At 69.6% G+C, this 13014-nt stretch overlaps 7 non-coding genes across 7 annotated transcripts; all 7 read right to left on the bottom strand.

Moving 5' to 3' along the window:
• Positions 1–298: 298 nt before the first annotated feature.
• On the bottom strand, positions 299–417 carry LOC137213410 (5S ribosomal RNA). Its single transcript, XR_010938049.1, has one exon. It is a non-coding gene; the product is annotated as a 5S ribosomal RNA (ribosomal RNA).
• A 2700-nt stretch (positions 418–3117) lies between these two features.
• On the bottom strand, positions 3118–3236 carry LOC137213409 (5S ribosomal RNA). Its single transcript, XR_010938048.1, has one exon. It is a non-coding gene; the product is annotated as a 5S ribosomal RNA (ribosomal RNA).
• Positions 3237–4174: 938 nt separating this feature from the next.
• On the bottom strand, positions 4175–4293 carry LOC137213646 (5S ribosomal RNA). The gene has a single exon (XR_010938280.1). It is a non-coding gene; the product is annotated as a 5S ribosomal RNA (ribosomal RNA).
• A 2700-nt stretch (positions 4294–6993) lies between these two features.
• Positions 6994–7112, bottom strand: LOC137213408 (5S ribosomal RNA). The gene has a single exon (XR_010938047.1). It is a non-coding gene; the product is annotated as a 5S ribosomal RNA (ribosomal RNA).
• A 937-nt stretch (positions 7113–8049) lies between these two features.
• Positions 8050–8168, bottom strand: LOC137213407 (5S ribosomal RNA). The gene has a single exon (XR_010938046.1). It is a non-coding gene; the product is annotated as a 5S ribosomal RNA (ribosomal RNA).
• A 2700-nt stretch (positions 8169–10868) lies between these two features.
• LOC137213406 (5S ribosomal RNA) lies at positions 10869–10987 on the bottom strand. The gene has a single exon (XR_010938045.1). It is a non-coding gene; the product is annotated as a 5S ribosomal RNA (ribosomal RNA).
• Positions 10988–11925: 938 nt separating this feature from the next.
• LOC137213405 (5S ribosomal RNA) lies at positions 11926–12044 on the bottom strand. The gene has a single exon (XR_010938044.1). It is a non-coding gene; the product is annotated as a 5S ribosomal RNA (ribosomal RNA).
• Positions 12045–13014: the final 970 nt, after the last annotated feature.

The following is a 13014-nucleotide window of genomic DNA, read 5'->3' as shown; positions in this document are numbered from 1 at the left end:
CGGTGGGGGCGGCCAGGTGCAGGTCGAGGGGCTCGCGGGCCGAAAGGACGGCAACTGGGCCCGCGGCGGAGTCTGGGTCCGGGCCAGCCACCCCGGGAGCGTCTGGGGTGCGGCTGCCTTCCAGGGCCGCCTTCTGGCCGCCTGGCCGGCCGGGCCGGCGGGGACCGCCCCCGCCGGCGCGCGCCATGGTGGGAGGGGCCTGAGGAGGTGGGGCCTGCAGCGCGGCCCGGCGGGGGCGGAGCCGGCGGCCCCCGCCGCGGGCGAGTAAAGGAGAAGGCGGGCGCAGCGGGAGGCAAAAAGCCTACAGCACCCGGTATTCCCAGGCGGTCTCCCATCCAAGTACTAACCAGGCCCGACCCTGCTTAGCTTCCGAGATCAGACGAGATCGGGCGCGTTCAGGGTGGTATGGCCGTAGACGGGGGCGGGGGGCCGCGGGCGGCCTCTTGAGGCCCAGTTTCGCTGGCGCTGGCGCCTTAACGCCAGCCTGGCGGCCGGCCCACCCCGGCAGGGCCCCCTCGCCCGCCCAGGCAGGGGGAACGGAGGTCTCGGGTATCGGGCGGCGGCGGAGGGTTTGGCGACCACCTCCCAGCCCAGGGCGGCCCTGACCCAGCAAACCCTTCGGCGCTTGGCGCCCCGCCCAAGATCCCGCACGTCGCTCACAGGGACGTGGCCCCGGAGGCTTCAGGGCCTGGGGCCCGCGGTCCCTTGGGCATCGGCCCTGCCCGCCCACGCGGCGCTAGGCGCAGCCCGGCCGCAGCCCGGGCCGGCCCTCCTGCCCGACAGCAGCCGGCCCGAAGCCACCGCGAGCCTCCATTGAGTCGCCACGGCCCCTCAGCCCCGGCAAGGCCACCCTTGCCCCCACACCCCCCGCCGAGCTCAGGACCCCGCCCCTGGTGGCCGGCAGGCCCGGGGAAGCGGCCCCTGCCCTCGATCCCGCTCCCGCACCCAACCGCGGTGACACGCCAGAGGGGCGGGGTGGTGGTGGGGCGGGGCTTTTGTCGGAGGGAGCTGTGGAGGGACACACCGGCACACAGGTGGCGGCGCCGGGGCTGGGCGCCGGTGGGGGCGGCCAGGTGCAGGTCGAGGGGCTCGCGGGCCGAAAGGACGGCAACTGGGCCCGCGGCGGAGTCTGGGTCTGGAGGGCTCTGAGCCTCCGTCCGCTCTGGTGCCTCGGGTCTACCGGCCCGATGCCTGGTAGCGTGACACCCCACCGGCCCACAGACGTAGCCTCCCCAGCTGTGCTCACAGCGAGTCCAACCGCAGCCTGCATCCCTCCGCGGGACACTTGGATTACTCCCGCGATCCCCACGAGGTGCGGCACCCGGCGGCCGAATGGGCTGAGATCCTGCCCTTGCGGCGCCCTGTGGCCACCTCCGCCTCCCTCACGGTACTGGCCGAGGCCTCGGACCAGCGGGCCCCGGCTCCCAGCTCAGTGCTGCTCCTCCGCCCCTCTGACCTCCTGCCCGACGTCCAGGCTACCGAGCACCCTCCACCCCCGCCCACCTTCATGCCACTCAGCCGGAACCCGGGAGGCAATGCCAACTACCAGGTGTATGACAGTCTGGTGCTGAAGCGGCAACCGCAGGAGGGCCAAGCGTGGGCCAACTCGCTGCTACCTTCCACCTCGGCCTCCAGGCCCTCTCTGCACGGGAGCCAGACTGGGAAAATGAACTTACCAGCAGCAAATGGGGGCAGGGGCAGGGGGCGGCAGGGCATGGAGAGAGGAATAAAGAGCGCCAGAGTCCAGGAAACATTGGTGGTCTGTGGCTTGGAAGTGCCACTCCTTCTCCCAGCCTGGGTCCCTGCGCTTGGCTTCCTGCAATAAGAAGCCAGTGTCCCCTTCTTGGCCTGAGGGTCCCTTTGGTTTAGTGGCCACAGTTGTGCCAGCAGGCCCCTCCTGGTCCTATACCATGCACTAAGTACATCTGCAGCTGCAGACTCCAAACCCCTGGTCTCTGGGCACCTCCTCTGTGTCTCAGCTGTCCCTGTCCACAGAGAGCCTCATACAAGAAGTTGCTTCCAAACTGGGAGGTTCCACATCTGGGCAGGTCCAGCTCCAGGCCCAGTGAAGGGCATGAAGAAGGCTGAGGCTCTGGACTCCAGCCAGGCCTTCAGCAGGCCTCTGAGGCCAAGGTCTTCCTAGTCTCAAGAGGGGCCAAGAGACGCAATGTGTCATTTGAACAAGTGAGTCAGCGGGCGGTGAGCGAATGAATGACCGCTCGAGGGGATGTATGCCGGCCACCGGGCCCTGTTTGACTGTCCAGGCTCAGCTTACCTGACCCTGGTTACCAGGGAATGCCACTCTGGGCCCTCCTTTTCATCCCCCTCCCTCACTGTGACCTCACCACCTGCCCCATTATGACCCAGTCTGGCTCCCAGTTAAAACTGGAGGGCAGAGGGCCCAGGCAGTCCTGGGACCAACGGCCATGGGTGAGCGAAACTACTACCGAGCCGAGCCGTTCACTGGCCCCATCCCCAGGAAATGCCAGGAGCAAGGATACTCAATTCTTCTGATCCCGGTCAGCTTCATCTTGCTCAACGTGGGGATCAACATGGTGACTATGGTCAGGGCAGGATCTGTGCAGCGCGGTTGGGGGAGCCCTGGGGTCTTGAAGGGGCTGAGGTGGGAGGGCTGCTGGGGTGTGACCGGACAAGGGTTGGATTTCAGGGCTCACCCTGCTCCCGGCCTCCCCCCTCCCCTTCTTCCCTCAACTCTGGAGGCATCTGAAGAGATTCTTGAGGGCACTTTTCAATCGTATTTTCCACAAAGGTGAGTGGGCGCCGGCGTGGGTTCAGGGGATGTGGGCCTGTCCCCTTTCTTCTATCCCTGCCTTGATTCTCAGCCCCTCAGGAACCCAGGCCCTGACCCATCTCGCCTTTCCCCACAGACAAGCAAGCCAGCTGTGTAGGCACCCATCGCATGTGCATGCGCTGCTCCGTGGATCCCAAGAACCTGTGCTCAAGAGTTTCTTCCCACTTCTGCCATCGCCCAAGCTTCCTGCTCGGGCAGGTAAACCACCTTGCCTACTGCCTGCAGCGGGGCTCGGCGGGGGCGGAGCCGGCGGCCCCCCCGCCGCGGGCGAGTAAAGGAGAAGGCGGGCGGAGCGGGAGGCAAAAAGCCTACAGCACCCGGTATTCCCAGGCGGTCTCCCATCCAAGTACTAACCAGGCCCGACCCTGCTTAGCTTCCGAGATCAGACGAGATCGGGCGCGTTCAGGGTGGTATGGCCGTAGACGGGGGCGGGGGGCCGCGGGCGGCCTCTTGAGGCCCAGTTTCGCTGGCGCTGGCGCCTTAACGCCAGCCTGGCGGCCAGCCCGCCCCGGCAGGGCCCCCTCGCCCGCCCAGGCAGGGGGAACGGAGGTCTCGGGTATCGGGCGGCGGCGGAGGGTTTGGCGACCACCTCCCAGCCCAGGGCGGCCGTGACCCAGCAAACCCTTCGGCGCTTGGCGCCCCGCCCAAGATCCCGCACGTCGCTCACAGGGACGTGGCCCCGGAGGCTTCAGGGCCCGGGGCCCGCGGTCCCTTGGGCATCGGCCCTGCCCGCCCACGCGGCGCTAGGCGCAGCCCGGCCGCAGCCCGGGCCGGCCCTCCTGCCCGACAGCAGCCGGCCCGAAGCCACCGCGAGCCTCCATTGAGTCGCCACGGCCCCTCAGCCCCGGCAAGGCCACCCTTGCCCCCACACCCCCCGCCGAGCTCAGGACCCCGCCCCTGGTGGCCGGCAGGCCCGGGGAAGCGGCCCCTGCCCTCGATCCCGCTCCCGCACCCGGCCGCGTTGACACGCCAGAGGGGCGGGGTGGTGGTGGGGCGGGGCTTTTGTCGGAGGGAGCTGTGGAGGGACACACCGGCACACAGGTGGCGGCGCCGGGGCTGGGCGCCGGTGGGGGCGGCCAGGTGCAGGTCGAGGGGCTCGCGGGCCGAAAGGACGGCAACTGGGCCCGCGGCGGAGTCTGGGTCCGGGCCAGCCACCCCGGGAGCGTCTGGGGTGCGGCTGCCTTCCAGGGCCGCCTTCTGGCCGCCTGGCCGGCCGGGCCGGCGGGGACCGCCCCCGCCGGCGCGCGCCATGGTGGGAGGGGCCTGAGGAGGTGGGGCCTGCAGCGCGGCCCGGCGGGGGCGGAGCCGGCGGCCCCCGCCGCGGGCGAGTAAAGGAGAAGGCGGGCGCAGCGGGAGGCAAAAAGCCTACAGCACCCGGTATTCCCAGGCGGTCTCCCATCCAAGTACTAACGAGGCCCGACCCTGCTTAGCTTCCGAGATCAGACGAGATCGGGCGCGTTCAGGGTGGTATGGCCGTAGACGGGGGCGGGGGGCCGCGGGCGGCCTCTTGAGGCCCAGTTTCGCTGGCGCTGGCGCCTTAACGCCAGCCTGGCGGCCGGCCCGCCCCGGCAGGGCCCCCTCGCCCGCCCAGGCAGGGGGAACGGAGGTCTCGGGTATCGGGCGGCGGCGGAGGGTTTGGCGACCACCTCCCAGCCCAGGGCGGCCCTGACCCAGCAAACCCTTCGGCGCTTGGCGCCCCGCCCAAGATCCCGCACGTCGCTCACAGGGACGTGGCCCCGGAGGCTTCAGGGCCCGGGGCCCGCGGTCCCTTGGGCATCGGCCCTGCCCGCCCACGCGGCGCTAGGCGCAGCCCGGCCGCAGCCCGGGCCGGCCCTCCTGCCCGACAGCAGCCGGCCCGAAGCCACCGCGAGCCTCCATTGAGTCGCCACGGCCCCTCAGCCCCGGCAAGGCCACCCTTGCCCCCACACCCCCCGCCGAGCTCAGGACCCCGCCCCTGGTGGCCGGCAGGCCCGGGGAAGCGGCCCCTGCCCTCGATCCCGCTCCCGCACCCAACCGCGGTGACACGCCAGAGGGGCGGGGTGGTGGTGGGGCGGGGCTTTTGTCGGAGGGAGCTGTGGAGGGACACACCGGCACACAGGTGGCGGCGCCGGGGCTGGGCGCCGGTGGGGGCGGCCAGGTGCAGGTCGAGGGGCTCGCGGGCCGAAAGGACGGCAACTGGGCCCGCGGCGGAGTCTGGGTCTGGAGGGCTCTGAGCCTCCGTCCGCTCTGGTGCCTCGGGTCTACCGGCCCGATGCCTGGTAGCGTGACACCCCACCGGCCCACAGACGTAGCCTCCCCAGCTGTGCTCACAGCGAGTCCAACCGCAGCCTGCATCCCTCCGCGGGACACTTGGATTACTCCCGCGATCCCCACGAGGTGCGGCACCCGGCGGCCGAATGGGCTGAGATCCTGCCCTTGCGGCGCCCTGTGGCCACCTCCGCCTCCCTCACGGTACTGGCCGAGGCCTCGGACCAGCGGGCCCCGGCTCCCAGCTCAGTGCTGCTCCTCCGCCCCTCTGACCTCCTGCCCGACGTCCAGGCTACCGAGCACCCTCCACCCCCGCCCACCTTCATGCCACTCAGCCGGAACCCGGGAGGCAATGCCAACTACCAGGTGTATGACAGTCTGGTGCTGAAGCGGCAACCGCAGGAGGGCCAAGCGTGGGCCAACTCGCTGCTACCTTCCACCTCGGCCTCCAGGCCCTCTCTGCACGGGAGCCAGACTGGGAAAATGAACTTACCAGCAGCAAATGGGGGCAGGGGCAGGGGGCGGCAGGGCATGGAGAGAGGAATAAAGAGCGCCAGAGTCCAGGAAACATTGGTGGTCTGTGGCTTGGAAGTGCCACTCCTTCTCCCAGCCTGGGTCCCTGCGCTTGGCTTCCTGCAATAAGAAGCCAGTGTCCCCTTCTTGGCCTGAGGGTCCCTTTGGTTTAGTGGCCACAGTTGTGCCAGCAGGCCCCTCCTGGTCCTATACCATGCACTAAGTACATCTGCAGCTGCAGACTCCAAACCCCTGGTCTCTGGGCACCTCCTCTGTGTCTCAGCTGTCCCTGTCCACAGAGAGCCTCATACAAGAAGTTGCTTCCAAACTGGGAGGTTCCACATCTGGGCAGGTCCAGCTCCAGGCCCAGTGAAGGGCATGAAGAAGGCTGAGGCTCTGGACTCCAGCCAGGCCTTCAGCAGGCCTCTGAGGCCAAGGTCTTCCTAGTCTCAAGAGGGGCCAAGAGACGCAATGTGTCATTTGAACAAGTGAGTCAGCGGGCGGTGAGCGAATGAATGACCGCTCGAGGGGATGTATGCCGGCCACCGGGCCCTGTTTGACTGTCCAGGCTCAGCTTACCTGACCCTGGTTACCAGGGAATGCCACTCTGGGCCCTCCTTTTCATCCCCCTCCCTCACTGTGACCTCACCACCTGCCCCATTATGACCCAGTCTGGCTCCCAGTTAAAACTGGAGGGCAGAGGGCCCAGGCAGTCCTGGGACCAACGGCCATGGGTGAGCGAAACTACTACCGAGCCGAGCCGTTCACTGGCCCCATCCCCAGGAAATGCCAGGAGCAAGGATACTCAATTCTTCTGATCCCGGTCAGCTTCATCTTGCTCAACGTGGGGATCAACATGGTGACTATGGTCAGGGCAGGATCTGTGCAGCGCGGTTGGGGGAGCCCTGGGGTCTTGAAGGGGCTGAGGTGGGAGGGCTGCTGGGGTGTGACCGGACAAGGGTTGGATTTCAGGGCTCACCCTGCTCCCGGCCTCCCCCCTCCCCTTCTTCCCTCAACTCTGGAGGCATCTGAAGAGATTCTTGAGGGCACTTTTCAATCGTATTTTCCACAAAGGTGAGTGGGCGCCGGCGTGGGTTCAGGGGATGTGGGCCTGTCCCCTTTCTTCTATCCCTGCCTTGATTCTCAGCCCCTCAGGAACCCAGGCCCTGACCCATCTCGCCTTTCCCCACAGACAAGCAAGCCAGCTGTGTAGGCACCCATCGCATGTGCATGCGCTGCTCCGTGGATCCCAAGAACCTGTGCTCAAGAGTTTCTTCCCACTTCTGCCATCGCCCAAGCTTCCTGCTCGGGCAGGTAAACCACCTTGCCTACTGCCTGCAGCGGGGCTCGGCGGGGGCGGAGCCGGCGGCCCCCCCGCCGCGGGCGAGTAAAGGAGAAGGCGGGCGGAGCGGGAGGCAAAAAGCCTACAGCACCCGGTATTCCCAGGCGGTCTCCCATCCAAGTACTAACCAGGCCCGACCCTGCTTAGCTTCCGAGATCAGACGAGATCGGGCGCGTTCAGGGTGGTATGGCCGTAGACGGGGGCGGGGGCCGACGGCTGCCTCTTGAGGACCAGTTTCGCTGGCGCTGGCGCCTTAACGCCAGCCTGGCGGCCGGCCCGCCCCGGCAGGGCCCCCTCGCCCGCCCAGGCAGGGGGAACGGAGGTCTCGGGTATCGGGCGGCGGCGGAGGGTTTGGCGACCACCTCCCAGCCCAGGGCGGCCCTGACCCAGCAAACCCTTCGGCGCTTGGCGCCCCGCCCAAGATCCCGCACGTCGCTCACAGGGACGTGGCCCCGGAGGCTTCAGGGCCCGGGGCCCGCGGTCCCTTGGGCATCGGCCCTGCCCGCCCACGCGGCGCTAGGCACAGCCCGGCCGCAGCCCGGGCCGGCCCTCCTGCCCGACAGCAGCCGGCCCGAAGCCACCGCGAGCCTCCATTGAGTCGCCACGGCCCCTCAGCCCCGGCAAGGCCACCCTTGCCCCCACACCCCCCGCCGAGCTCAGGACCCCGCCCCTGGTGGCCGGCAGGCCCGGGGAAGCGGCCCCTGCCCTCGATCCCGCTCCCGCACCCGGCCGCGTTGACACGCCAGAGGGGCGGGGTGGTGGTGGGGCGGGGCTTTTGTCGGAGGGAGCTGTGGAGGGACACACCGGCACACAGGTGGCGGCGCCGGGGCTGGGCGCCGGTGGGGGCGGCCAGGTGCAGGTCGAGGGGCTCGCGGGCCGAAAGGACGGCAACTGGGCCCGCGGCGGAGTCTGGGTCCGGGCCAGCCACCCCGGGAGCGTCTGGGGTGCGGCTGCCTTCCAGGGCCGCCTTCTGGCCGTCTGGCCGGCCGGGCCGGCGGGGACCGCCCCCGCCGGCGCGCGCCATGGTGGGAGGGGCCTGAGGAGGTGGGGCCTGCAGCGCGGCCCGGCGGGGGCGGAGCCGGCGGCTCCCGCCGCGGGCGAGTAAAGGAGAAGGCGGGCGCAGCGGGAGGCAAAAAGCCTACAGCACCCGGTATTCCCAGGCGGTCTCCCATCCAAGTACTAACCAGGCCCGACCCTGCTTAGCTTCCGAGATCAGACGAGATCGGGCGCGTTCAGGGTGGTATGGCCGTAGACGGGGGCGGGGGGCCGCGGGCGGCCTCTTGAGGCCCAGTTTCGCTGGCGCTGGCGCCTTAACGCCAGCCTGGCGGCCGGCCCGCCCCGGCAGGGCCCCCTCGCCCGCCCAGGCAGGGGGAACGGAGGTCTCGGGTATCGGGCGGCGGCGGAGGGTTTGGCGACCACCTCCCAGCCCAGGGCGGCCCTGACCCAGCAAACCCTTCGGCGCTTGGCGCCCCGCCCAAGATCCCGCACGTCGCTCACAGGGACGTGGCCCCGGAGGCTTCAGGGCCCGGGGCCCGCGGTCCCTTGGGCATCGGCCCTGCCCGCCCACGCGGCGCTAGGCGCAGCCCGGCCGCAGCCCGGGCCGGCCCTCCTGCCCGACAGCAGCCGGCCCGAAGCCACCGCGAGCCTCCATTGAGTCGCCACGGCCCCTCAGCCCCGGCAAGGCCACCCTTGCCCCCACACCCCCCGCCGAGCTCAGGACCCCGCCCCTGGTGGCCGGCAGGCCCGGGGAAGCGGCCCCTGCCCTCGATCCCGCTCCCGCACCCAACCGCGGTGACACGCCAGAGGGGCGGGGTGGTGGTGGGGCGGGGCTTTTGTCGGAGGGAGCTGTGGAGGGACACACCGGCACACAGGTGGCGGCGCCGGGGCTGGGCGCCGGTGGGGGCGGCCAGGTGCAGGTCGAGGGGCTCGCGGGCTGAAAGGACGGCAACTGGGCCCGCGGCGGAGTCTGGGTCTGGAGGGCTCTGAGCCTCCGTCCGCTCTGGTGCCTCGGGTCTACCGGCCCGATGCCTGGTAGCGTGACACCCCACCGGCCCACAGACGTAGCCTCCCCAGCTGTGCTCACAGCGAGTCCAACCGCAGCCTGCATCCCTCCGCGGGACACTTGGATTACTCCCGCGATCCCCACGAGGTGCGGCACCCGGCGGCCGAATGGGCTGAGATCCTGCCCTTGCGGCGCCCTGTGGCCACCTCCGCCTCCCTCACGGTACTGGCCGAGGCCTCGGACCAGCGGGCCCCTGCTCCCAGCTCAGTGCTGCTCCTCCGCCCCTCTGACCTCCTGCCCGACGTCCAGGCTACCGAGCACCCTCCACCCCCGCCCACCTTCATGCCACTCAGCCGGAACCCGGGAGGCAATGCCAACTACCAGGTGTATGACAGTCTGGTGCTGAAGCAGCAACCGCAGGAGGGCCAAGCGTGGGCCAACTCGCTGCTACCTTCCACCTCGGCCTCCAGGCCCTCTCTGCACGGGAGCCAGACTGGGAAAATGAACTTACCAGCAGCAAATGGGGGCAGGGGCAGGGGGCGGCAGGGCATGGAGAGAGGAATAAAGAGCGCCAGAGTCCAGGAAACATTGGTGGTCTGTGGCTTGGAAGTGCCACTCCTTCTCCCAGCCTGGGTCCCTGCGCTTGGCTTCCTGCAATAAGAAGCCAGTGTCCCCTTCTTGGCCTGAGGGTCCCTTTGGTTTAGTGGCCACAGTTGTGCCAGCAGGCCCCTCCTGGTCCTATACCATGCACTAAGTACATCTGCAGCTGCAGACTCCAAACCCCTGGTCTCTGGGCACCTCCTCTGTGTCTCAGCTGTCCCTGTCCACAGAGAGCCTCATACAAGAAGTTGCTTCCAAACTGGGAGGTTCCACATCTGGGCAGGTCCAGCTCCAGGCCCAGTGAAGGGCATGAAGAAGGCTGAGGCTCTGGACTCCAGCCAGGCCTTCAGCAGGCCTCTGAGGCCAAGGTCTTCCTAGTCTCAAGAGGGGCCAAGAGACGCAATGTGTCATTTGAACAAGTGAGTCAGCGGGCGGTGAGCGAATGAATGACCGCTCGAGGGGATGTATGCCGGCCACCGGGCCCTGTTTGACTGTCCAGGCTCAGCTTACCTGACCCTGGTTACCAGGGAATGCCACTCTGGGCCCTCCTTTTCATCCCCCTCCCTCACTGTGACCTCACCACCTGCCCCATTATGACCCAGTCTGGCTCCCAGTTAAAACTGGAGGGCAGAGGGCCCAGGCAGTCCTGGGACCAACGGCCATGGGTGAGCGAAACTACTACCGAGCCGAGCCGTTCACTGGCCCCATCCCCAGGAAATGCCAGGAGCAAGGATACTCAATTCTTCTGATCCCGGTCAGCTTCATCTTGCTCAACGTGGGGATCAACATGGTGACTATGGTCAGGGCAGGATCTGTGCAGCGCGGTTGGGGGAGCCCTGGGGTCTTGAAGGGGCTGAGGTGGGAGGGCTGCTGGGGTGTGACCGGACAAGGGTTGGATTTCAGGGCTCACCCTGCTCCCGGCCTCCCCCCTCCCCTTCTTCCCTCAACTCTGGAGGCATCTGAAGAGATTCTTGAGGGCACTTTTCAATCGTATTTTCCACAAAGGTGAGTGGGCGCCGGCGTGGGTTCAGGGGATGTGGGCCTGTCCCCTTTCTTCTATCCCTGCCTTGATTCTCAGCCCCTCAGGAACCCAGGCCCTGACCCATCTCGCCTTTCCCCACAGACAAGCAAGCCAGCTGTGTAGGCACCCATCGCATGTGCATGCGCTGCTCCGTGGATCCCAAGAACCTGTGCTCAAGAGTTTCTTCCCACTTCTGCCATCGCCCAAGCTTCCTGCTCGGGCAGGTAAACCACCTTGCCTACTGCCTGCAGCGGGGCTCGGCGGGGGCGGAGCCGGCGGCCCCCCCGCCGCGGGCGAGTAAAGGAGAAGGCGGGCGGAGCGGGAGGCAAAAAGCCTACAGCACCCGGTATTCCCAGGCGGTCTCCCATCCAAGTACTAACCAGGCCCGACCCTGCTTAGCTTCCGAGATCAGACGAGATCGGGCGCGTTCAGGGTGGTATGGCCGTAGACGGGGGCGGGGGGCCGCGGGCGGCCTCTTGAGGCCCAGTTTCGCTGGCGCTGGCGCCTTAACGCCAGCCTGGCGGCCAGCCCGCCCCGGCAGGGCCCCCTCGCCCGCCCAGGCAGGGGGAACGGAGGTCTCGGGTATCGGGCGGCGGCGGAGGGTTTGGCGACCACCTCCCAGCCCAGGGCGGCCGTGACCCAGCAAACCCTTCGGCGCTTGGCGCCCCGCCCAAGATCCCGCACGTCGCTCACAGGGACGTGGCCCCGGAGGCTTCAGGGCCCGGGGCCCGCGGTCCCTTGGGCATCGGCCCTGCCCGCCCACGCGGCGCTAGGCGCAGCCCAGCCGCAGCCCGGGCCGGCCCTCCTGCCCGACAGCAGCCGGCCCGAAGCCACCGCGAGCCTCCATTGAGTCGCCACGGCCCCTCAGCCCCGGCAAGGCCACCCTTGCCCCCACACCCCCCGCCGAGCTCAGGACCCCGCCCCTGGTGGCCGGCAGGCCCGGGGAAGCGGCCCCTGCCCTCGATCCCGCTCCCGCACCCGGCCGCGTTGACACGCCAGAGGGGCGGGGTGGTGGTGGGGCGGGGCTTTTGTCGGAGGGAGCTGTGGAGGGACACACCGGCACACAGGTGGCGGCGCCGGGGCTGGGCGCCGGTGGGGGCGGCCAGGTGCAGGTCGAGGGGCTCGCGGGCCGAAAGGACGGCAACTGGGCCCGCGGCGGAGTCTGGGTCCGGGCCAGCCACCCCGGGAGCGTCTGGGGTGCGGCTGCCTTCCAGGGCCGCCTTCTGGCCGCCTGGCCGGCCGGGCCGGCGGGGACCGCCCCCGCCGGCGCGCGCCATGGTGGGAGGGGCCTGAGGAGGTGGGGCCTGCAGCGCGGCCCGGCGGGGGCGGAGCCGGCGGCCCCCGCCGCGGGCGAGTAAAGGAGAAGGCGGGCGCAGCGGGAGGCAAAAAGCCTACAGCACCCGGTATTCCCAGGCGGTCTCCCATCCAAGTACTAACCAGGCCCGACCCTGCTTAGCTTCCGAGATCAGACGAGATCGGGCGCGTTCAGGGTGGTATGGCCGTAGACGGGGGCGGGGGGCCGCGGGCGGCCTCTTGAGGCCCAGTTTCGCTGGCGCTGGCGCCTTAACGCCAGCCTGGCGGCCGGCCCGCCCCGGCAGGGCCCCCTCGCCCGCCCAGGCAGGGGGAACGGAGGTCTCGGGTATCGGGCGGCGGCAGAGGGTTTGGCGACCACCTCCCAGCCCAGGGCGGCCCTGACCCAGCAAACCCTTCGGCGCTTGGCGCCCCGCCCAAGATCCCGCACGTCGCTCACAGGGACGTGGCCCCGGAGGCTTCAGGGCCCGGGGCCCGCGGTCCCTTGGGCATCGGCCCTGCCCGCCCACGCGGCGCTAGGCGCAGCCCGGCCGCAGCCCGGGCCGGCCCTCCTGCCCGACAGCAGCCGGCCCGAAGCCACCGCGAGCCTCCATTGAGTCGCCACGGCCCCTCAGCCCCGGCAAGGCCACCCTTGCCCCCACACCCCCCGCCGAGCTCAGGACCCCGCCCCTGGTGGCCGGCAGGCCCGGGGAAGCGGCCCCTGCCCTCGATCCCTCTCCCGCACCCAACCGCGGTGACACGCCAGAGGGGCGGGGTGGTGGTGGGGCGGGGCTTTTGTCGGAGGGAGCTGTGGAGGGACACACCGGCACACAGGTGGCGGCGCCGGGGCTGGGCGCCGGTGGGGGCGGCCAGGTGCAGGTCGAGGGGCTCGCGGGCCGAAAGGACGGCAACTGGGCCCGCGGCGGAGTCTGGGTCTGGAGGGCTCTGAGCCTCCGTCCGCTCTGGTGCCTCGGGTCTACCGGCCCGATGCCTGGTAGCGTGACACCCCACCGGCCCACAGACGTAGCCTCCCCAGCTGTGCTCACAGCGAGTCCAACCGCAGCCTGCATCCCTCCGCGGGACACTTGGATTACTCCCGCGATCCCCACGAGGTGCGGCACCCGGCGGCCGAATGGGCTGAGATCCTGCCCTTGCGGCGCCCTGTGGCCACCTCCGCCTCCCTCACG

Source organism: Pseudorca crassidens, chromosome 19 (assembly GCF_039906515.1).
Source record: "Pseudorca crassidens isolate mPseCra1 chromosome 19, mPseCra1.hap1, whole genome shotgun sequence".
NCBI lineage: Eukaryota > Metazoa > Chordata > Mammalia > Artiodactyla > Delphinidae > Pseudorca > Pseudorca crassidens.
This window is presented reverse-complemented; position numbering and strand designations above follow the sequence as displayed.